The sequence below is a fragment of the Equus asinus genome, chromosome 7 (assembly GCF_041296235.1).
Source record: "Equus asinus isolate D_3611 breed Donkey chromosome 7, EquAss-T2T_v2, whole genome shotgun sequence".
NCBI lineage: Eukaryota > Metazoa > Chordata > Mammalia > Perissodactyla > Equidae > Equus > Equus asinus.
This window is the reverse complement of record NC_091796.1, coordinates 36,252,883-36,275,167: the sequence shown is the minus strand read 5'-3', so window position 1 is coordinate 36,275,167 and position 22,285 is coordinate 36,252,883.

Here is a 22,285-nt window from a genome sequence, read left to right as displayed (position 1 = left end):
TGCTGAGGAAGACCAGCCCTGAGCTAACATCCATACCCATCTTCCTCTACTTTATATGTGGGATGCCTACCACAGCATGGCTTGCCAAGCAGTGCCGTGTCTGCACCCGGGATCCGAACCTGCGAACCCTGGACCACCAAAGTGGAATGTGGGAACTTAACCACTGTGCCACCAGGCCAGCCCAAAGTGGGTTTAATTTTATCTTGCAGTTTTGCATAAGGATTCAGTGATGCTGTCCAGTGGCTTGTCTGAAATACCATAGATGCTCAATAACATTGAGTTGCATATACCATATATTTTTGGTTTATAATTTATTTGTTAAAGTGGAGAGTACAACTTCTGGCTTTCCACTACTCACAGCTTGGTAGATGGAGTCAGGAGACAACCTAGCTGTTCAAGTTTTGAGCTTTAGCTGTGATCTGTCCCTGTCTCATCTCAAGTTCCATTTGGTCTGCCAGCAGAGGTTCTGGCCTGACCTAGTCACTGCTTAGAGTGGCCAGACTGGGACCAAGTCCTGCAGTCCTCACTTCCTAAAGAGAACCCAGCTGAGGCTCGCCCCGCACCTCCCAGCTCCCAGGCTGCTGATCTCATCCTTTGCCAGGGCTCCTTATACTTAAAACCAGATTTGTAGGAGGCAACACGCGTGCACACACAGCCAAAGCCTGGAATTGCTTACCCGAAAACAAGTTCCCTCCTCCTTCTGCTCCAGTTCTTCAGCCTTCCCAGAAGCAGGGGCGGGGGTGGGAGAAGAAACGGAGTTTTCACCGTGGGTGCTGAGGCAAGGCGATTCCAGAGTCACCCTCCGCTTTGCCCTTGTCTCGTGCTGTGCTAGCTCAGGTCTGCTGCCACAAGGCCCCGTAAGGACCGAGCATGGCCCGGGGCTCTAGCCTCTCCTCCCTCCCAGAGGGTCATTGTGGGTTGAACCCAGCACTGCAGGGGGTGAGGGCTGGGCTGCTCGCCCACTGTACCTCATTATGTATTCCTTCATTGTTTCCTATGCAAATTAAGTTAATGAGAATTAGGAACATAATGGAGCCCATTCACCGTTCTAGTCGCTGGAAAATGGGTTTGACTACCAATTTTCCATTACAGCTGTTTTGTAATTACCGTGGAATACTCTGAATTCTAATGGAGACGAGGAGCTGCCTGACAGCCTCTCGACTACATTTTTTTTTAAGAAAGATTAAAAAAAAAAAAAGGAAACCCAAGCCCTATAACATAAAAGCTCTTCTGTCAGTGTGCCCCAGGTTTGGCTTCTACTATGAAAATATCTTCCACTATGGCAGAAAGGACCTGGTTCCCTGACCTTTGCCAGGGTTAGACTAGTTACGGGGCGGTACTACAGTTATCTCTTGCCTTGAAGCAAAAAGTTTGGGGTCACATTCACCCAGGAGCTGCCCTCTGAAGTTGCCAGAGCAGCTCAGGGCTAATTGCATTGCGGTCTCCTTAATCCGATCTCCCACCCACGCGGGACCCCAACCATAGCCACTCCCTTCCTCATCTGTTGTTAAGTTCTGGACACTGGCGATTATAGGGGTCTTCCTTGATCTAAAGAGTCCCTCATTTTCAGCACCAAAGACTTTGGGAGGAAAAACATATTAAAAGTCCAAACAGTTCAAAATTTGCCAATAGTTCAAAATGACTAGAACACAAGATACAAGGGGGGTGAGGGTGGGGCTGACCCCAATGAGCAATGAGGAAAGAGAACATGTGGGCAGTTATGTAATGCCAGGCTAAAACATCAAGATTTTTATTTTGTGAGAAAGATTGCCCTGAGCTAATATCCACTGCCAAGCTTCCACTTCTTTTTTTTTGCTTGAGGAAGATTAACCCTGAGCTAACATCTGTGCCAGTCTTCCCCTACCTTGTATGAGGGCTGCCTCCACAGTGTGGCTGATGAGTGGAACAGGTCCATGCCCGGGATTGGACCTGTGAACTGGGCCACTGAGCAGAGCGCACAGAACTTTAACCGCTCAGCCATGGGGCTGGCCCCTAAAACGTCAAGATTTTATTCTTAAGGCTTCTTAAGCAGGGGAGGGACATGATGAGAATTTTAGTGTAGAATATTCTGGTTACAGTAAGGGGAAGGGATTTGGACATAGGTATCTTGGGGTGGGATTGCTTTGGTTACAGGGCACATAAAACCTGGGTAAGGGGCCGTGGCAGTTATACACTGCTTCTGATCAGTGGGGGAATCACGGAGGCTTGAACTAAGGAGGGGTCTACTGGGATGGAGAGAAGTGGATGCATTCTGAAGATGCTTAGTGATGCGGGGTCGGCAAGCCGAAGAGTCGAAAGAAAGATTTCTTGGAATTTCAAGGTCTGGCAGTAGTGCTCTTTTATTTAGAGAATAGTATGGAATAGCATGGGGACAGGACCCATGGGCAGGAAAGAGCTGCTGCAATGTGTTGAGGGTTAGGGCTAAATTTATAAGGCATGGGTACGCGACTTATTTTTACTAGACAAAGAAAAGATGATGTAAAAAGTCATTAAATGCTTTCAGTGTAGATGGGGTCTGGTTATTGTGTGGTTGTATAACTTTAGATATGAATCTGGTCATATAGATCGGCATGTAGGCCAGGACACCTTGGGCTTCTCTACCTAGGGGAGTTTTGAGCCACATCACTTAGGAGGTAGAATCAACCAGTTGGATGATTAACTGAATATGTCTGTACTGAAGGGCAATAGGGGACTTCATGGCCTCCTCCTTGGATTGTTGGGTGATACAACTCACCAAGATACAACAATACTGAGAGCTAAAGTTTGTGGAGAGTATAACATGTGCCAGGCACTGTTTGTTTTACATGTAGAGCCATTTTATCTTCACAGTAACCTAATGAGGTAAGAACTATTATTAACCTCAAATCGTAAGTGAAGAAGCCGAGACATAGGGAATTAAAAAAACAGACTTGTCTAAGGTATCACAGTCAGGAAGTTGAAGAGCCAGGATTCAAATCCAGGTGGTCTAGTTCCATAGACCAAGTGCATAACTCTTGGAAAAGGAGATTTGCTCTGGGGTGTGTGTGTGTCTGTGGGTGAGAGAGAGACAAAGAGACAGAGGGACAGAGAGAGAGAAAGATAGTTTTAGATGTGTGAATTGAAGGTGACTTTGGAACACTGTAGTGTAGATTTCTAGTTGGAGGTTGAATAGATAGGCTGCAGTTTAGGATGCAGGACTAGACTTGGACAAGTTTGTGAGGTGTCAGTGTGCAAACTGACATTTGAAGACGTGGAAATGGTACAAAATCTGCTAAGAGCGATGAGGAGTTCTGGACAACACCAGTTTTTGCATGATGGACTTGAGACCAGGACCTCATAGAGGGCACTGTGAGCGAACAGCTCAAGAGTAGGGTGAAAGCTAGGAGCAGGTGACAGCCCTGACTATGAGGGAGGGTGTGGTTGAGCTTCAAATCCCTGGAATTTAGAAAAAAATAAGGATGCATTTTAGGTTGTTGTTTCTCCAAGAATTAGACCCTGAAACAAATAGTCTATCAGAGGTGATTCAGGAAGCTCTAGGAAGGAAGTTGCTTCATCCTTAGATAAGATTTCTCTCCATGCCATGTTTTTCTGACGGTGCTTAGAAGTCATTTCTTAGTTTCAGCATCTTTTGCTGCCTGGAGAGGTTGAGAATTTTTAAAACCATTAAGTCCTGATGGAAGTCATCTGGCAGTCCCAAGACTTTCTTTGGAAATCACCTTAACTAGATAACCAGGTTCACCCTTTACAAGTTCTGCTTTCCCCTTATAGCAGATGACAATTTTGCTAAGCTTTCTGCCACTATATAACAAGGATCCCCTTTCCAGTTTCCAGTAACATGTTCCTTACTTCCTTCTGAGCTCTCACTAGCAGCATCCTGGTTGTCTATATTTCTACTGTTCAATGCAATTTTGGCTTTCTCTATCGTGCTCCTCAGAATTCTTCCAGCCTCTGCCTACTGCCTGTTCCCAAAGCCCCTCCAACGTGTTTAGGTGTTTGTTACAGCAGCACCCCATTTCTGGCACCAAATTCTGTATTGGTCAGGGTTCAAGCAGAGAAGCAGAACCAGTAAGAGATATATACATGTATATATATTAAAGGATTTGTTATAGGCTTACACAATTGTGGGAGCTGGTTAAACAGTCCATGTGCTGCTGGAGATGGAGGTCTGAAGGCAGGTAGTTAGGAAAGGAAGATCGGGAGCAGGCTGCAACACACAAACACAAGCTGAGACCCATGAGCATGGCCTGAAGTCTGTATCCGTGCTTTGTTGCCTCTGACGTTGGTGATGAGGTTATTCTGCAGCAGCCTGGGGCCCCCATCACAGAGCTAAACAGATACCTGGCTCAGGAGCTAGAGGAGTTAAAGGAGGATCGAAAGGAAGGTAGAGAAACTGCTCACCCAGCTGCTGCTTCATTTGATGGAGATGAATCAGCCGATCAGCAACCACCTGTGTGAGCTACAAAATGGCTGCTGCTTCGCTGCTGCCTCCTCAAATCTCCCAGGAATCTTCTTTGTGGATTCCAACTGGAAACATACAAGAAAGGAAATTGTGGGGAATGTAGTTTAGCCCTTCAAGTCGACACATTATGAAGCCGTAAAACCTGTGCTCCAGTTACCCCAACATCTTTGCAGAACTGCATTCTTTGGCTGGAATACCTTCCCTTCAGCCTCCTGTCTGTCCCAACCTCTGCCTCAGCCCTAACAGTACCTTCTCTGTGATAGTCTCAATATGTCCCCGTGATAGCTGATACTTTTATTACAGCACTAGTCACAATGTATGATTTTTATTTATTTGTCCATCTGCCCCACTGAACTCTAAGCTCCTTAAAGTAATATGCCATGTTTTCCCTTATATCCTTAGGAGTTATTGCCTAGTACGTAGTAGGCACTTAGTAAGTTTGCATGAACCTAAGAAGCCACAAGATCTCTTATTTTTAGTGTGGTTTGGATAAAGTAGTATTCCAACTCATAAGCCCGCTGTAAAGGTGAACTGTGCTAATGTATGAGCAAGTGCTCAGTTCATGGTAGGTTATTATGGAAGCCCCACAACTCCCTGCTTGGCCCTAGCCCTGTGGTGTGGCAGATGGTCACTGAGGGCCCCTCTACCTTCAACACTGCCCTGTCAAAGTTTTCATCTTGGAACCACCCAGGTCATGGAGATGGCAAAATCTTGAAGAGTGCTGTATGTCTGCAAAGCTCAGGGAGGAGATGCACTGATAAAATTCCTTCTTTGAGGGGAGAGACGTATAATCCTCACACACGAGGATTCCCCAGTTAGCTGGAGATAAAATGACCCCAACCTTGGGGAAACCATGGTCATGGGGTCATGTTGTCTACGGACCTGAAGAGTTAGTGTGTCACTTGACCTAGATCACACCCAAAGTAGTGACCAGGTCAGGTTCAGGTCCAGGTAAGCAAGGTATCATATATCTATTTGTTTATTCAACGCTTGTTTATGAAGGACCTTCAATTTTACTAGTGCTGTGTTAATGCTGAAGCTGCAGAGGAGTTAATACATGTAAAATACTTAGAATAGTGCTCAGTGCCTATAAACCCAAATATTTGCTAATATTGTTGTAATTATTATGAAGTGATACATATAGTTCTTAATTCATTCTTTATCTTTGTAGACATAAAGGTGTTATCTATTCTCTCTCTCTCTGAGTACTTGTTTGGTTTCCGTGATGTGTTATCTAAATTGGTCATCCATCTGACTCTTGACTAACTGCTATAATTTATTGAACACTTATGGGCCAGGAACTGTGCTAAATACTTTAACTTCACAAGAGTTACAATTAGATTTAGTTGCATATAATGTAAAAACTCATCTGGTTTCTTTCTATCATGTAAAAGATAGCTGGAGGTAGTAGCCAGGGTTAGTAATGTGGTTCCATGACATCATCAGAAAACCAGGACTTTCCCTATCTTTTGTTTGGCTAGTGGCAAGGGAAGCTGGGAAATGTAAGATTTTCAGCTGAGGGGCATCATTGCCCTGAATAAACCTAGGACTCTGTTCCCAAGAAAGACGAGGAGGATGGATATTGAGTGGCATCACAGCCTCTCAGACCTGAGCACCTAATTCTGTCAGAAGCCAAAAGACGCCCTCTCCTCTGCATCCTGAGTTCTTAGCCTGAGAAAAAGAACAGATTCCAATAGGTATTGTAAAGGTGAAATTCTTGCTCAAACCTGGCTTAGAGGAGAGTCTGGGCCATTCTCAGACCCCTGATAGGGAGTCTGGTGACATGGCGTACCGATCCACGAATGAGTTTTGTAGATTGACTTGTAGAAATTTCAGGTGTCTAAAGATAAGATATGGTCCAGACCTAGTATTTCTGTTTATTTCTGCTCCAGCCATTGAGGGAGGAAATTTCTGCTGTGTGTCAAAAGGGAGACAGATGTCAGTTGGAAAAGAAAAGAAGCACAGGGCCAGTCGCCACCTCTCGCCAGGACCTAATTCACACTCAGGGAACATTTGATCCTCTGGGCTCTGAGGGAAGTTTAATTGAAATGCAAAAACCAAAGGTCAAAACCATGTAAAATTTAAAGGCCATTTTTACTATTTGACAAGGAACAAATTGTAACTTTATATTGCTTTTAGATGCAATTTTGTTCAGTGAAATTAGATTATGCTCAACTAAAGCACCTTCTTTAGAGCTTTTAGATTAAATATTAGAACTTATTAGAAAGACCTTGATTTCGTCAGTAAATACCAAGGAAAATATTTGGTGGGAAATGCAGCTGCCTAATTTGCATTAATACAAATGAGAACTATTAAGCTTAGTTGATTAGCATATTCATATGTACTGTAGTCCCCGTGTGTTTAAAATAGATTCTGCTAGATTCTGATGACAAACTCAGTGTATGTATAACGCCGTGGATCAAAGCCTTGGCAATAGAGTGTGTCATTGACTGACAGTGAGGGTGCCAGTGGGAGATAGTTTTTGAACAAAATCCTGGTCTCAAGAATCCTGGTCTCCCATGCAGGGTCAGCCCCATCCTGGAGGATCTGGGTAGCAAATGAACTGAGAGATAGTAACCCAGGATAGAGGGCGGAGAGGCAAGATATGTCCAAACTAATATGTATGAGTGCATGTGTGGGTTTCATTCATGTCCTTGTTCATTCCTTCATTTGCTCAACATGTATTTGTTACATGCCCATTACATTCGAGGTACTGGGCCTGGTGCTGGGTGGCTGCTGAGAACAAGGCCCACTCTGAGAATTGGGTTCATTTCCTAAAGGTGCTCAGGAAATGAATCCTGGCTTGCCAAATCTGGAGCTGATCTGACTTGGTGCCTGACTCTGTGACCTGGTCCTTTCACAGCCAGAGTGTGTTTCTGTATGGAAGATGTCTTTCAACTTGGGAGCAAGGGCAGGTAGGATGTGGCAGGTGAGAGCTACTTGGTTGCTCCTGCTCTCACAGAGCCTGCAGATGACGTCCAAGCTACCAAGTGCCCTAAGAGGAAAAAGGCTCTGCCGGAGGAAGCTGAGGGAGGGGGCCATTCGAGCCTGGCCTTAACGGTTGGATGGGAATGAGGGAAGGGCATGTGCACAGTCATGGGGAGACAGTGCAGAGTCTGGGGTAGCTGCCTGATGTGCAATGAAGGGGGCCTGCAAATGGAGGAGAGACACTTGCTGGGGCCCAAGATTGGCCTGTTTACCTTCCTGCCAGCTCTCTAAGGCTGTGTCTCAATCAGTTACTTGGAAATCCTTTTATTCCCCTTGCAAAAGTTTTGTGTAAGCTGATTTTCTTTCTTTTGCAAATAAATTGATGATCTCACTGTAACTTAAAATTAATTCTGAGATGACAATTTTATTTCTGATAGATCTTTCAGGATCTCTGTCCCTTTATCCCCTCCCACACCTCCACACCCAGTAGCTATTATATATACATATATACACATATATGTCTATATAAATCATATATACATATACAAATAATATTTTATAGAGTAAATTCTCTCTCCTGTTCCCTGATGTAGAATTTCCACGAGGTTTCTGAACGCAGAGAACCGGGCAGGCCTCCAGGAAACCTAGCAGAGAGGTGGGTGTGACACGGGGTAGGTGTCAGGTCATGGGGTCAGGCCCATTCCCCATGACATATGGTATCCATGCCATGTGGGACATTGTGCCCCTAGGATGGGCACTTTATGTTCCCTAGTCCCCAAGTACCTTTCTTCTGAGTGTCCTGTTTCCAAGGCTGCAAGTTGAGATGAATGTGGTTGGTCAGCAAGTGGCTAATACAGTTGAGTGGGTTGATGTGTATTGCTTACAAATAGGGTCATTGCACCTTGATATTTAAAGGTCAGTGCCCTCTGGGGAGGACAGCACACTGAAGGACACTGGCAGTTCCTTGCCCACGTGTCTGTCCTGGTCCCAGCGCTTCCAGAGCTGGCGCGAGTTGGGGAACACCTTTTGACACGTGTGTCCATGGCAGGGCGAGAAGGCAGTGAAATACTCACTCTCCTCATGATTCTGTTTATTTTCTCTGCTCTTTTGAGCATCACCTTTCTGACACCCAACACATGGAGTCTTGGAATTTTGGTGCCGGAAACGATTGTAGACATTATTTTATTCTAAAAATAAAGAAGCTGAGGCTCAGAGGAGTCCTGAGATGTGCCTCAATGATGTAGTCCAAACCAGCATCACGCCTGCGCAACCTCAGACCAGTATGTGAATTACTGACAAAGATTCCTAACATTTATTTGGTTTACATTGATCAAAACTGCCCTCTGAGTGCATTGTTACTACTTGTAACAGGTTTGAAAGTGGACACGGGAAGGGGAAAGCTCCACATTTTGTAACTTTTCTTCAATCTGGCCATTCAGTCATTCATTCCTTCATTTTTCTAATGAATACTTAATGAGTACCTCCCAAGTGCAAGGAGCTATTCTCGGTCCCAGAGATGAAGTGGTGAGCAGAAAGACACAGGCCTGGGCTCAAGAAGCTTACCTTCTAGTGAGGGGAGTAAGACGATGAACAGGTAGGTGCCAGGTGAGAACACCTGCTCTGGGGAAGGATGTGCAGGGTAAAGGGTGGAGAGTGACCTGGCTGTTTTCCTGAGCTGGCAGTGTAGGGGGGCATTATTAGGGAGCAAATAAGGTGACATTTGAGCAGCTGAAGGTGATGAGGAAGGACACATAAGACTACCTGGGGAGAGACTGTTCCAGATAGAGGCAGAAGACACAGCTTGTCGGGGGAGAGACAACGTGGCCCAAGGAAGGGGAGAGAAGTAGGATGGAGGGCGCAGAGGAACGAGGACCAGACCATGAAAGTGCATGTAGGGAGGACAACATGCAATTTGTTATCCAATAGGCACCTTTTGGTAGTGAAAGAATGTGCTGTTTGTAATCACACCAGGACAGACATAAACGATAGAGCCCAGGGCAGTGTGGGGTGCATGGCCGTCTGCTGTGAAGGTCAGTGAGGCGCTGGTTCTCACTGTGGGTGGGTGAGGTGCCTCGGAGGTTCTGAGCAGCGGGGTTGTGGTTGAGAGTAGTGGGATTAGATCTAGTGGGGTTGTCAAGCTGCCGTCTTGACAATAGGCGGAGGCGAGGCAAGGGCAGAAGCAGGGAGATGAGTTAGGAGGCGATTACAATGATCCAGGCAGGAGATGACAGGCTGGGAGCAGGTAGGGGCAGTGGAGGAGGGAGGAGTGACTGGATTTTAGCTACATATTAACAGTGCTGCTGACAGGATTTACTGGGGATTGGGTGGGGGGTGGGAGAGAAAAGGAGAGTCAGGGATGACTCCATGGCCTGCACGGCTGGGAGACAGGTGCCTCTACTGAGACTCTAGGAGACTGTCGAAAATCAGACTTGAGGAGAAATGAAGAATTTGGTTTTATCCAATGCAATAGACTGTAATGTTGTATCCCCTCAAAATGTATATGTGGAAACCTAATCTCAAATGTGACAGTATTTGGAGGTAGGGCCTTTGGGCAATGCTTAGGTCATGAGGGTGGATCTCTCACAAATGGGATTAATGCCTTTATAAAAGAGACCTTAGTCTCTTCCACCAAATGAGCTTACAGCAAAAAGATGGCCGTCTATGAACCAGAGGTAGGCTGTCACTAGACAATGAATCTTTCAGCACCTTGATCTTGGACTTCCTGCTTCTGGAACTGTGAGCAATAAATTTCTGTTGTTTCCAAGTCACCCAGTCTGTGGTATTCTGTTATAGCAGCCTGAATGGGCTAAGACATCCAAGTTACCTTTGACGTGACATCACAATGAAGATGTCACATATCGTAGAAATGAGAGTCATCAGGATATATACCTGGTATTGGAAGTCCTGGGATGATATCACTGAGAGAGGGAGTATAGACAGAGAAGAGAGCAAGGACTGGACCTGGGCTCTGCAAAGTGTACAGGTTGGGAGGACCAGAAAGCCCCAGAAAAGAAGACTGAGAAGGAACAGAGAGGGCGGGAGGGAAGCAAGGGGTGAGGCGTCCTATAATCAGATGAGGAAAACATTTCAGGGCTCTATCATAACCTGTTCACCATGGCAGTGTTTCACCAGGACAATGACTGCAAGCAGGATTTGGTGGGGAGAGGAGGGAAGAAGTGTGATGTCAGCCCTGAACCCTGAGCCGGGGCCATTCCTCATGAGCAGTGTGTGTGTGAAGGTGAGGGGAGGTTGGAATAAAACAAAGTGCCCTGAACCAACCTCTCGTGGGGGAGCAGGAGCTGTGGGTATGGAACGTACCATCTGGTCAACCAGGGGCAAACACTCCTTGCTCTGTGGGCCACTAGCCTCCTATGATTAGATCCCAACTGCACCTGAGAGGCGTGCCTGGTGGAGAGTGAGAGCTTGTGAGGAAGAGGCCGGCCAGATGTCAGGTGGTTAGATGTGGTGGTGGCACTGATATACCCCAGAATAAAAGAACAGAGAGGAAATGGTGCCAGACTTCTGCGGAGGCAAAGAAACAGCACTGGAAATTACAGACAAAGCACAAAGACCAAGAACTTACAAAGTAAGGACAACTTGGGGTCTGGATTCAGGGATCAGGTCTAGCTTTTGCCACATCCTAGTTCGGCCTTTGTCCCTTTGTCTCTAAATTTGGGTCTCTCTTTGCCTCTTCTGGGTTTCTGTAAGAGTTAAGTGGGATAAATTATGCTAAAATCAATTTATGTAGACCCAGTTCATTATAAAAATATAATGCATTCATTTTCTTTGTCTTGGTATTTTTTGTTACCCCTTTGTTTAAACTGAAACAGGTGTGAGGACTTGTTTTCTATGGGAAAAAACTGAGGAATGGGGGAAGAAGCCTTTGGTTGGTGGGTGTTCAGGGAACCTCAGGGGAACAAAAAGAAGGTGACTGAGACTTTAATAAGATCACTTCCACACAAAGATAATGGTGATGACAAAGATGACGGTTCGTCTTTATACACAGCTCTATGGCTGTCAGCGGGCTCCCTACACATCTCCCCATTAAAGACGACCAGCTCTAACCTGCCCTTCCAGAGAGCTTGCTGATGGGAACAACCGTGGGCTTCCTGAGCAGTTCATTCCCCCATACTCAGAGGGTCGCCTAGACACTCCAATCTTCTTCCTTCAATCGTGACACCATCTGAGGCTGACTCTGAGAGGTGACAAGCTCTGGGAGCCCCAGCCCTGCCCTCTGTCCTTGCAGACACCCAGAATGGGGGCCACAGCCTGTGAAATGAGCTAGTCCTCAGTCCCATGAGCATGTGCCTGAATGCAGGGACACAGTGCTGTGGTGGTCACCCCAAAGGTCTGCTCCCTGTGGTTGTAGAGTGTCCAGACGATGTGTTTTTGGTTAGAGGACGGCACCCAGGCCCCTGTGGACACTTCCGCTAGCCCGCCCTCAAATCCTCTTGGCTTCTGTCTGACACTAGCAGAGTCACTAAGGAATGGGATAACCAAGGTGAGGCTCTGCCTCCAGAAGCTTCAAGTAGGGGGGGGTCAGCCTGCGCAAAGGCCTGGCTCAGGGGTACATGCTTGGGGTACAAGGTACAGGATGGGGTGTTTCACTGTGGGGAGAGGGGAGGGGCTTGGAGGTGGGCTCAGCCTCTGAAGTGGTACAGCCTAAGCTGTGAATGGGAAGATCAGACAGGTCAGGCTGCAGGGGTGGGGATGGCAGCTGAAGCTGTTTTTTCTCTGACCAGTGCCCACCTTGCTGCTGGCAGAGTTCAGAGGTGTAGACATTTGATCGAGTTTTCCTAGGAGCACAGGGTTCTCATTTCAGCCTTCAGAACCTTCTTCATGCTGAAGCTGAATGACCACTAAGAGCCTACAGTGGGCTCCCTCAGGGCTGGACTTTTAACCCCTATTAGTGCAGAATTCCGTGTGGCTTCGCCCAATTGTACCGCGATCTCATGGGTCAACTCAGCTCTTTCAGCTCCAGAAGCAACAGGCGTGTTGAGTCTCCCTGAGTGGCTCCTCCTCCTGCGTGCTGCTCCCAGCAGGATCCTGGCTCAGGGCTCAGGAAGCATCGAGGGACTTGAAACCCGTAAGCGAAGTGGTGATGCTCCACAGCGACAGTTTGAACACCAGCAATCAGGAGGTGATGATGCATGCACTTCAGGCCCCACAGCCTCAGAAATCAGCTCATGTGGCTCCCTCCCTTCTCCATCTTTGGCCTGGTGGCTGTATCTTTGCTCAGAGGCCAGGATAAAGCCCGATAAGAGAACAGCCTGTTCACCTTCCCAGATGAGACCACCAGGGGGCAGTGGAGCACACTCGCAGGCTGCCTGCAGCCGCAGGACCGGGAAAGGTCGGCAGAAGCTTCTGAGGCAGGGGAAACAGGCCAGGAGACCAGAGGGTCAGAAACTATCCTCAGAGCACCCTGTCCCCTCTTAGAGGATGGCAGAAGTGTGCATTGGCTTCAAATCAACTAGCTTCTATGTTTACACAGAAACTGTCCAACCTTAATAGCCTCAGCATCATTTTGTTTTGGACCATCTTCCTCATTTCCCTGGCATGAAGCACCCAGAGAGGTTGTGTAACTAAACTGAAAACACACAGCCACAAAAGTAGTCTATCACTCGACTTTCCACTGTGGTATTTTGACTCCAAGGAACTTCCTCATTACTCCGCAAGGATGAATCCAGTCCTCCCCTGGGAAGCAGATGTCCAGGCCCCACTTTAAACCTTTACCAGAATCTCTTGGGGGAGAGAAGGGTCTTGTCTGGACTCTGCACTTTTAATAAGCTCACCAGTGATTCTGATAAACATGCTGAACAGGGATCCTGCACTTTTGAGAAAACTTGACCTGAACCAAAGTGTAAAGAACGGGAATTTTGCCTCAGTCTCCCAGCACCAGCCCACCCTGCTCATGCAGGGCTTCCGCTCACCCCACAACCCCCGCCCATGGTGTCAGCTGCTCACCTCTGAAAACCCCTCCAGCTGAAGATTTATCTCCCTCATTCTGGGCTTCCCCCTGGCACTCTGACAGAGAATGACACCGAGCTGCCCTTTACCACTGCACCTTCCAAAGTGACAATGGATTAATCTGATTAAAAGAATCAATTCCAGTGGGATTAAGATAGAAAGTTGTCCCAACAATTGGCCAATCCCAGGTATCATGGGAATTTAAAGCAGCGCTTTCTGGATATAACATCACAGTCTCGGCTTCTAATCCAGAAGTGCTGGATGAAGTACAATCATACGAGGGTAGGGGTTTCAGGGAGGAATAGAGAGATGCGTTCTGAAAGAACAGAGAGATGCCTGGCGCTGAGGTAGGGGTTGGGAGGGGGTTTGACCTACATCGTGGAGGTGACCGAGGCCTGTCTCAGGTTTTGGTTTTGTTGAAAAGAGCATGTATTGGTTTTTTCATTACAGAGATAATATATATGCATGCAAAACATCCAAGCAATACAGAAAACTATAAAGAGAAAATTAAAAACACCACAATTCCTACCACCCAGCTGGATAAGATGTCAGATAACATCTGTCCAGACACATTCCTATGAATATGACAAGGATGGACAATTGCTACACTTCACTGAGTACCTACTATGTGCCAGACACAGTGCTGTGTGCTTCTCGTGTGTCTGCCATCGAGTTCTCGCATGGCCCATAGGAAGGAGGGGATAGTTTTTTAATGGATAAAGAAACTAGAAATAGAAGAGTTGAGTAATTTGCCCCGGGTGAGCTACTCTGTGACAGGCAAGAACCCAGCTCAGGCTTGTCTCACCCCGGACACGTTCTTATTCACCTTCTGATACTGGCTACATATTTAGGTACATGCACACCCAACAGACACACACACAGGTCTCACACTCCCCTGCCCCACAGACATACACACTCTCATACACAAAACTCATATACACTCTGCAGATAACCCTCAACAGACACCCACACCCTGCTGACACATACAGAGCTCTCATGCTAATACACCACACACACACACAATTCACACACCCCCACAGACACACACAGGACTCACCTGCACATTCCACACACACACACAGCACAGACACACCATAGGCACACACAGAAGGCACACACACACTGCAGACACAGCATTTATGCATAGACACTGAAGACACACGTCCAGAACTCACACGTGCACCATAGGCACACACACACATCTTACACACATGCACATACTGTAGACAATCTCAGAAAACTCACACATACACACCATAGACATATACACAGGAATCACACACATTGAAGACATACCCACCACACAGACACACATGCACACCCACACTTAGTCATGTACACACATAGAGGCATAGACCACACATAAACACACAGGCTCTTCTGAAATCTGTTTTTTTAATACAATATATATGGAGAGAGCTTTTATTCTTTTGAAAGCCTGCATAATATTCTATTTCATAGGTCTATCATAATGTTTCTAATTGAACCCTATTGATGGCTATCTAAGTTTATGAAAAATATTTGAATTACAATAAAGGGATGACACACAATGGAAAGTTGCTGGGTTTTCATTATGTGCCAGGTTACACGCATTTTATCATTTACTTTTCATAACAACCCTGTGCATAACCCTATTCTGCAGATGCAAAAACTGAGGTTCAGAGAGTTTTAGAGCTTCTAAGCGACCGAGCCAGGAACCTGGCTAGGAAATGTCTCCAGACTTACTGCAGTATGAGTTGGCTTTCAACGATCCTCCATGACCATTCATGTCCCCACTGGAAAATTTCCTAGAAGAGGAATTTCAAGTCCAGGGTTCTATGCATTCTCCCTTTTATACACATTGTTGAACTGGCCCTCAGAGAATCGGACCAATGAATACCCCCTCTCAGCCCATGTAGGAATGCTTTATTTCCCTTCAATTTTGCCAGGACTGGGTATTTTTATCTTTGCTTATTTGTTATGTGACAAGTTATATCTAAGTATTAAACAAATCCCCTTAGAGAATCAGGTTTTGACGGACATGGTCAGAGAAGCGTTGTGGTGGAGGTTTGCATTAGCAGGGGATATTTTCCTTGAAGACAAGGAGAGCAGAATTAGCCAGTGTTCTGAGGTTCTTAGTGGTCTCAGGCTTCCAGCCCACTGAATTGCATATAGAAGCTCTCCCAGCTTCCGTGTCACAATGACACTGTTCTGAGGCTCAGTGTTCTGAAGGTTTGCCTCCTGTAGACTAGACACAGTTGAGTCTTAGAAAGTGGAGGAGAGCGTGAGAAGGAAAGAGTGTGAAGGCTCAGCCCACGATCACCTGCCATACTGTCTTAGGACCATCTCCCAGATGCATGGGGCATGACCTAAGGGGCTACCTCAGAAGCACATTGGTGCCTGATTTTGGACTCTGCGTGTGGATGATTTACCCTTGACTGCTTCTCAGTCTCCCCATACAGAGCAGACATTACCAGAGCAGCTCCATGGTATCCACTGCTTTTGCCCTCCAGCCTGAGCTGGTTGCTGCTAGAGCATTCGGTCTTGCTGTGTGTTTCAGACCTGGATCTTACACAGGTAGCTGCTTGTTGCCTTACAAATGGTGGCTCTCCAGGTTCACATTTTATTGGATCATGATAGAATGGTACAGGCAGCTCTGGAGGTAAAACTGGGTCTGTGTCATATCCCCAGCCTGCCCCTTGCCTCCTCGTCGAAGGTGCCTCCACTAGTCCTGCCCTGTCTCCATCCCCACCTGCCAACCTCTTCAGCTCAGCTCAGTGCCCCTGGAGCCGGCCAGCGCCAGGCAGCTCCCGGAGTTCACTCAGCCGTTGCAGATTTGACACACGATCAAAATTGCAGCTATTCCTTTCTCAAATTCTACCTTCCTGAGCTTTTCTCAAAGCTTTTTCTTGCCTGAGAGATTGGATTGCCAGCTTCTGTTGTAAATTTACTTCTAAGTGGGATCCCTTGGTGTGGTGGAATGAGAGAGCAAGAAAGAAAAGAAAAGGCTGCGGGGAACGGTTCCTTCCGTAGTCCCGGCGGCCTGAAGACTTCATTGCTAGAGAGAGGCTTGTTGTCCTAAGAGCTGGGGCCTCAGAAAAGATGCTGAATTATAGCTAGAAGAGTAAGCATGGGCTCCTTCTCCAAGTGTCTGAAAAAATATGTCAGAGCCTAAAGTAAAGTAGGCAACAGGAGTACATAAAAATAGTTGACTTATCTTTCTCCTTGGACTTGTTTTATGAGGGACTTTGTGGCCCTTGATTCTGGAGAGTGATGGGGTTTTTGCCTCGTCTAGCATGGGTGCTGAGAGCAACCGCTGAGTGGGGGCCTGTTGCCTTTTCTCCACGTCCAACACACTCCTGGCCACCCCAGGAGTTCCGTATATATGGCGCCCAGAAAGTACGGAGTTCAATGCTTTTGGTAAATACAACAGCCTCTGTTCATACACATGAACGTTATTCCCAATTTCTCTTTTATATCCCTTGTATTATTTTTATCATACATTTTACATATGTTATAAATATAATACATCACCACTATTTTTGCTTTAGACAGTTATCTTTTAGAGCTATTAAAATAAGAAGAAAACATCGTTAGACCTTTATTAATTTTATTTTCATCTCTCTTCATTTTACTTTGTGTAGATCTCAGTTTTTGTTTGATATTGTATTCTTTCTGCCTTTAAAACTTTCTTTGATCTTTCTTCAAATGCAGGCCTTCTGACGATAGGTTCTCTCAGTTTTTCTTTGAGAAAGTATTTCTATCTTGTTCATTTTTGAAAGACTTTTTTTTTTTTTTGCTGAGTATAACGAATTGACAGTTTTTTTCAATATTTAAAATGCCACTTGATTTTCCTCTGGTTTGTGTCATTTCTGATGAGAAGTCTACTTTTACCTTCATTTCTCTATAGATAAGATGTCATTTTTCTCTGGCTGCCTTCAAGATTTTTCTTTGTCTTTGGTTTCTAGTAGTTTTAATATGTCATGCTTAGTTTTGTTTTATTTTTTTTCCCTTGCTTGGTGTCCTAACTATCATGAATTTTGGGAAAATTCTCAGCCCTTATTTTTCCATGTATTTCTTCTGTGCCATTCTCTCTCTCTTTTCATTTTCTGAGAATCAGTTATATCTACACTATACTTGTTTTTTTTGGTGAGGAAAATTGGCCCTGAGCTAACATCTGTTGCCAATCTTCCTCTTTTTGCTTGAGGAAGATTGTTGCTGAGCTAACATCTATGCCAATATTCTTCTATTTTGTATGTGGGACACCACCATAGCATGGCTTGATGAGCAGTGTGTAGATCCTTGCCCTGGATCCAAATCCATGAACCCTGGGCTGCTGAAGCAGAGCATGTGAACTTAACCAGTATGCTACCAGGCTGGCCCCTATATGCTATACTTTTTTAAAAAAAGAATTTTTATTTTTTTCCTTTTTCTCCCCAAAGCCCCCCAGTACATAGTTGTATATTCTTCGTTGTGGGTCCTTCTAGTTGTGGCATGTGGGATGCTGCCTCAGCATGGTTTGATGAGCGGTGCCATGTCCGCGCCCAGGATTTGAACCAATGAAACACTGGGCCACCTGCAGCGGAGCACGCGAACTTAACCACACGGCCACAGGGCCAGCTCCCCGTATATGCTATACTTTTTGATAGTGTTCATAGCTTTTGTGTACTCTGTTCTTTTACTGTTATTGTTATTATTATTACTATTTTATTCTCTTTCTGTTTCAGTTTGGGTAATCTCCTTTAACTTATCTTCAAGTTCATTGATTCTTTCCTCAGCTGTGTTGAGTCTACTGATGAGTTCATAAAAGGTTTTCTTCATGTCTGTTACTGTGTTCTCATTTCTAGCATTTCCATTTGATTCTTTTTTCTAGTTTCCATTTCTCTGCTAAAATTACCCATCTGATGTTGCCTGTTACCAATCTTTTCAGTAGAGCCTTTAACACATTAATTATAGTTATTTTAAATTCCCTTTCTGATAGTTCCAACATCTGTATCACATGTGTGTCTGGTTCTGTTGGTTGCATTGTCCCTTGACAGTGTTTTTCTTGGGAGTACGCCTTATAAGTTTTTGTTGAAAGACACATCTTGTGCAGGACACTTGAGGCTGAGGTTAGTAGTTTGTATGCTTGAAGATGGGCATGGGTTTCCTTCTGTTAGAACTTCAGTTTGGGGATTTGCATGAATGTAGTTAGGAGTTGAGCTGGATTTAGGATTTATTGTTGCTATGGTTACCTTCAATGCATCACATGCTTCCAATTCCTCAAGCACTGCCTTGTCTTGAGGTTGGGTTTTGGTTTGATGGAGAGTTCTTCTCAATGTTTAATCCACTCTTAGCTTTAGGCCTTCCCTTTATGCTATGCTTCAGAGAGTTTCTTTGCATGCTCTTGTCCCTCTACCAGAAGCATTCTACAATTATTTGTTACTTAGGCTTCTTAGCCAGTGGTGGGGAGCAGGTGTATCCTCTTTTCTTCTAATTAAGCTTCAGCCTTGCACAGGCTCTCTGTCTCTGGGCCTCAGCGCTGTGGTCTTCTCAGTGCTCCTGCCCCTCCTCTGGGGGCAATTCTGGGCCCAGTTCACATCCTTGCTCCTCTCCTGGAGTAGCAGTTGTTTTTTCTCTTTTCTCTTCCCCAGATGCAGGATGCTCTCTCTATTGCCCTAAGTGCGATAGTGTGTGTCGCCTTCTCCCAGCAGCTTAAGGCTTTTATTATGAAGAGGCAACAGGCAAGGAGAATCTGGTTGGATTTTATGCCTTTCCTGCAGCAGCTGCTGTTCTTTTTCTTCAGGCTTGCACTACAAGGGGACGCCTCTTCAGGACTCTCATCAATCTTTTTTGTGATCACTGGTTAGGTGCATATAGAAGAGCTGTGAATGGGTGCAAATTTCCATTATATCTGCATCCTCAGGAATTCTATATCCTCTTGAGATCCATCACTTGGCCTTAACAGTTCAATAACAGTTTTAGCTGAATTCTTACTAATGTCTGGAAGCATCTGCCCCAGGTAAGCAAGTGCTCACGTTCCAGCTCTCTTAGCACACACTTGTATTTACTTCAATTTCAGGTCTGTTGTTTTTTATGCAACTCAGATTGCTGACAAATTCAAGCAAAGTTGTGAATTTGTAGATTGTGCAGCATTTTTGTTGTAAGAGTGGGAGCTATGCTCTTGCTAGCTTTCTACATCTCAAGCAGAAGCCAGAAGTAGCACTATTCTTAATATTCTCAAACTGGAAACTACAAAAGTGCCCATTAACAGTGAGATGGATAGATATATTGTGGTACATTCACCCAAAGGACTACTATATGGCAATGAGAATGAATGCACTGGAACTACATAAACAATGTGGATATAACTCATAAATATAACGTTGAGCTAAGGAAGCTGGTCACGAAGGAGTACATACTGTACCATTCCATTTATATAAAGTACAAAACTAATTCAAGCTCTTAAAAATCAGGGGAGCAATTACCCTTGGAGAGCCAGAGGCTGGCGTGGAGGACAACGGGGCTTCCAAGATACCAGCAATGGTCTGTTTCTGGATATGTTTATTGTTTTTATAGCTTTATATTTCTGAAAATATAATGAGATAGACATGTATAATACCCACTTTTCTGCATGTATATTATACTTCATCAAAAATGTTTAAAAAATTATCTGTTAATATAATTAAAACGTAGATTTATAACTTGCTAGATAGCTAGAAAAATAAATGCAGCTGAATCACAATTCAGCAAAAGACAGAAAATTAAAGGAACACTAAGGAATCTTATAAAGTGCTAGAGCCTGAGGACATCAATTATGGCAATAAATATAAATGCTTAAAAATGTTCCCCATTAAAAGACAATAAAATACAATAAAGCTCATATATGTTTTTAATGATGTGCAAATGTAACAGCTCTATAGGTGAGTACTTTCCCCCTAGTTCCCTTCTTGTCTTCTTAAATTATACTTTTGCTATCACCTCTATCTTCTTGAGACAATGTACCTGATTTATTAAATGACGATGGGGCAAGAATATTCGAGGACAGGTAGGAAAGAATAGGTCAGTGAAGGTGATAATTTGGGACACACACAAAAAAATATATAAAACTTGCAGATTGAGCTTGTTCTGAGCTGGACCACCCTCAGAATATCTAAGGGAAATTGTTTTTGTTAATTTAGTATTGCTCTCCAAACCTCCTGACCCTCACTTCAATTCTCTGCACCCCAGAACACTACCTCTGTGACTCTCAGAGAATTCTAGCTCCACGAAAGAGACTGGGTGTCAGAGGATAATGTCACCTTTTCCTAGACTCCAGGAAGGAAACATTTCATAGTGTGACCACTGTGTAAAGGAAATGTAAGGGGAGTGGTGGAGAAATCAGGCCTGGAGGATTTGGTTGGAGAAGGATGGAAGCTTTATAGGGGAATTAAACAGAAGAGTCTGTGTTCATTTAGCTGAGGGAGTCCATGAACGTGGACACAGCAACTCCTCCTATCACGAGTTGTCTTATGAGGATAGTGTGGGTTTGGGATGTGTTTTCTCACAGGAATTGTTCAAAGACATCTCAGAAAAGGAGACCTGTAGATGAAACTTTAATTAATAAGTGCATTTTAAAATTCGACGACTCCATTTTTAAAATAAGAAAAAAAGTCATTTGGAGAATTTTTTTCAAGACATTAAAACTTCTTACTTTAAAAAATACTTCATTATAAACTTCTAGAAGATTACATAGGCATTATCTAATTGAAGTTACATGAATTTCTTGTTTAGGGATGTACAAAGTAGTGTTCATTTAAGATTTTTCCTTGATCAAATTAGCATGTTACTATTCAACAAATATATTTGAGATCCCAGTTATGCTTCATACACTATATAAGACCCCAAAGCTTAGTCTCTATTGTAAAGAAGTTCAAAATCTAGTGACAGAGATAGACAGTTAAGAGGATAACAAGAACTCAGTGTAATAAATACTGTGAGTACAGAATGTTTAGCATGTTGGAAGACAGTTCTCCACAGGTCTCTCAAGTTTCTGCCTGCCTTTTAAGTGAGCTACTAAGTGTCTCTTGTTTCAGATTATCTTTCCAAAGATGTTAGTATAACAAACAATCTTGGAAGATAGAGAATCTCTTCCTTTGGGGCAAAGGGTAAGTAGGTTTACTACCCATTATAAAATATTTGGTGTCTCTAAGCTCAGAGTTCTTCTCCTATCATATCATCCATGATATAGATGCCATCTAGCCCCCTGTGAGTTACCTTGTAGGATTATAAACTGGAGGAAATGCTGGTCCTCTGGCTACTGCAAGACTATGAGTGATAAACTGTCTTTCATCTCTTTACTCAAGAGTCTTGTTATCTACCAGCATCCATGAAACTGTGGCAAGCTAACTTGTTAGTTTGCTAAAATTTGATAAAACTTCAGACCCTTCACAGATCGTGACATGTGCTACTGTGGGAATATGAAAAAGAACTACCTATTTTAGCTAATACACTATCAATGATATAGTAGGATATGAAGAATGTTAGGAAAACTGAGTCTGTGAGGATGTGGGTGAGAAAACTCAGGGGGAGAGAAGAAAGAAAAGTTAAGTTCCAGGTCGAGGAAATAGCATGAGCAAGGACCAGGTTGTGGGATTAGGGATGGAGAGGGGTGTTTCCATGTTAACAAAGAATGTGGATGTTTTCATGAAGGCAATGCATTACGTAGAGGATGATATCGTCAGATTTAAATTTTAGAAATCTCATTTTGGTAATTATGGAGAATGAACTGGTAGGCCAAGATGAGACTCAGGGAGCTGCCTAGATCAATTGAGAACTGCTGAGGTAATCCAGATGAAGCATGGTAAAAGTCTACAATAGGGGAAAGGGATAAAAGGAGGAAGACTTCACAAAATATGGAAGTAGCATCAACTGGTTATGTTGACAGTACTCTACTGATTTTGGGGCTTCTCTAGGCTGGACCTGTCTTTGATATCTGAGTAATAGTAATGATAG